This window comes from Diachasma alloeum, unplaced genomic scaffold, assembly GCF_001412515.2.
Source record: "Diachasma alloeum isolate Michigan unplaced genomic scaffold, Dall2.0 Dall_scaffold_00341, whole genome shotgun sequence".
NCBI classification, from domain to species: Eukaryota; Metazoa; Arthropoda; class Insecta; order Hymenoptera; family Braconidae; genus Diachasma; species Diachasma alloeum.
Genome location: NW_021680480.1, coordinates 132,514 through 135,244, shown reverse-complemented (window position 1 = coordinate 135,244; position 2,731 = coordinate 132,514). Strand labels below are relative to the sequence as shown.

At 37.3% G+C, this 2,731-nt stretch overlaps 1 pseudogene; it reads right to left on the bottom strand.

Annotated features, from left to right (window-relative positions):
• Positions 1–1,763: 1,763 nt before the first annotated feature.
• On the bottom strand, positions 1,764–2,508 carry LOC107040741 (annotated as a pseudogene).
• Between the last annotated feature and the right edge of the window lie 223 nt (positions 2,509–2,731).

Here is a 2,731-nt window from a genome sequence, read left to right as displayed (position 1 = left end):
ACATAGTAGAGATTGGAATAGTGGGTACCAGGATTGTGTGGGCCAGTAGGGAACCACAATTACCCCAGTAGCTTGGTCATTAATAATTTTTCGTAGAGTTGGTGAGATCAGTGCGAAAGGGGGAAAGCCATAGAATTTTTCACTTTTCCACGGAATTGTAAATGAGTCTATTGTTTCTGCCCCCGGGTCTGGGTAACGAGAACAATATCTTTGACATTTTTTGTTTATTCGAGATGCAAATAAATCAATACTGAAGGGACCTAATTTTTTTAAAATTATTTTGAAAGCTGTTTGGGACAATTCCCATTCAGTATCCAGATTACTGACTCGTGATGCTGTGTCTGCCTGTGTATTTTCTTTTGAGGGGATATAGCTGGCAACTATCCAAATTTTCCTACTTTCGCACCATTGCCAGATTTTTCGGGCTAGTTCACTCAGATGAGGGAATTGAATGCCTCCAGCTCTATTGATATAGGCTATTGCCGTCGTATTGTCAATACGCAATAGGATTTCACATTCAGAACTCTCGGAAGCAAAACATTTTAATCCAAAGAAGGCGGCTAGTAGTTCTAAATAATTTATGTGTGATTTCTGGTCTTTACAGTCCCAAAAACCCTGTGTTATTATACCTCCACATTCAGCTCCCCATCCAGTTCTAGATGCATCGGAACTGATGACTAATTGATACTGTTGAGTTTTTATGGACTGAATGCCAATGATTATGTTCTTTTTCCACCATGAAATGTCTTCTATTGAAGCATCACTAATTTTCATGAAACCCTCAAAATCATCATCATTTTTGAGTAGAGCGAGCCACTTCTCTCTTTCTAGTCTTTTACAATAAGTTTTCCCATACTCGACCCCTGGGCAACAGGAGATTAATGTTCCTAATAAATGGGCAACTTCACGAATTTTATATAATTTTTTAGATTCATAGGTATCTAGTAATCGTATTATCTTAGTTTTTTTCTCTTTTGTAATTTCGATTTGATATTTCTCAGTATTTATTATAAAACCTAGATATTTTTGTCTCTTGCTAGGTGTACAAGAGCTTTTTTGATAATTTATCAGGAAACCCAACTCTTCTAAGACTTTAATAGTCTGTTGCATATGATTTTGACAAGATTCATAAGTCTTACTTATGCCCAATATGTCGTCTAAATAAATAACCGATAGGAGATTCTTTGATCGAAGAGTATTCACAATGGGTTTCATGAGCTTGGTAAAGACGTATGGACTTGTACTTGAACCAAATGGAAGACATATGAATTCGTATAATTTTTGATTGAATCGGAATCGCAGAAATTTTTTACTATTTTCACCGATAGGTACAAGGAAATACGCGTCTTTTAAATCTATCGTGAAAAGATAATCGTCAACAGAAACAAGATTTTTTACTGCTCGTAGATCTTCCATTTTAAAATGGTCAGTGTCGATAAATTTATTAAGTTTTTTCAAGTTAATAATAAACCGATATGATCCATTTGGTTTGGGGACTAGAAAGTAAGGTGATATGAATTGACCCTCGATGTCTTGACACTCTTCTATCGCTTTTTTAGCGAGTAAAGATTGTATTTCTTTTTCAAGAATTTTAATTTCAGAAGTTGACCATGTGGGTTCTGTTTTATTATCGATCTGCATGGGTTGTTTTTTAAATGTTATTTCATATCCCTCTAACCATTGAAGGATTATCCTGTCATTGGTTATGTCCTTCCATTTTTTGGTGAAAAAACGAAGCCTACCAGCAAGAGGGGTTACCTCATTTATTTTTTGGATGTTCGTGCTGCTGGTCTGGTCTTCTCGGAGTTGTATTTCGATGGGGGACGTGTCATTGCTGGTCTCGGTCTGTACTTCACATTGGTGAATTTCTTCGTCTGGTAGTAGCCCACCTGACTGTATCTCGTAGGTGGGCCTCCCAAGTTTCCCTGATTAATATTTTTTGGGATATATTTTTTGAGAGGGGGTTTTGGGGGAGGTTTCAGTGAGGCAGATGCTTTTTCAATCTCTTTGACGTCTTTGACTTGATCAGTCAAATTTTCTCCGTAGAGCCATTTTCAGAGATGCTAGCATCCAGTGTTGGTTTGATTTCCTTGTCAAGGATGGGAGTGATGAACGATTTTCTGGCTATGGATTGCTGGTGATATGTGTCGCACAGCAATTTGCCTGTATCCCATAGATACTTCATCAGTTGAGCATAGTCAATGTCTTCAGCGTTGTTCTTCCCATGGATATAGCTGCACTTAGAGTTATGATCGCTGTTCCCACGCAATTTTGCGTGTCAATGAAGTGTTTGTCACGTTTTATGGCAATTTCTGACATGTGACGTTGAATCGGGAGATTGACTTGTGGGGCTTCTGTTGAAAAATCTCCATTTCGAGGATATTTCTTCAGAAGTTCTTTCCTGTTATCTTCTGATAGTCCTTTGGACATCCAGATCTTCCACCATTTTTTAACACCTTCATCAATTTTTATTGAAGAATCTGTTGAGGGGATTTCTTCTCCTAGCATCTCCAAAAAACTTGGATCTAGACCGAGTTCTTGAGTCTCCAAGGTGGAGTTTTGATGTGGGGAGATTCTGAATTTTTGGTGGATTCATCATTTTTTGTTTCTACTGATTCTAGAATCTGGATGTCTGGCTCCATTGACTTATTGTCTGAGTGTTCTCTTTGTTAGCCTCCTCCTCAGATTCTATAATAAAAAAATTTTTTTTTTTTTTTTTTTTTATCCACTA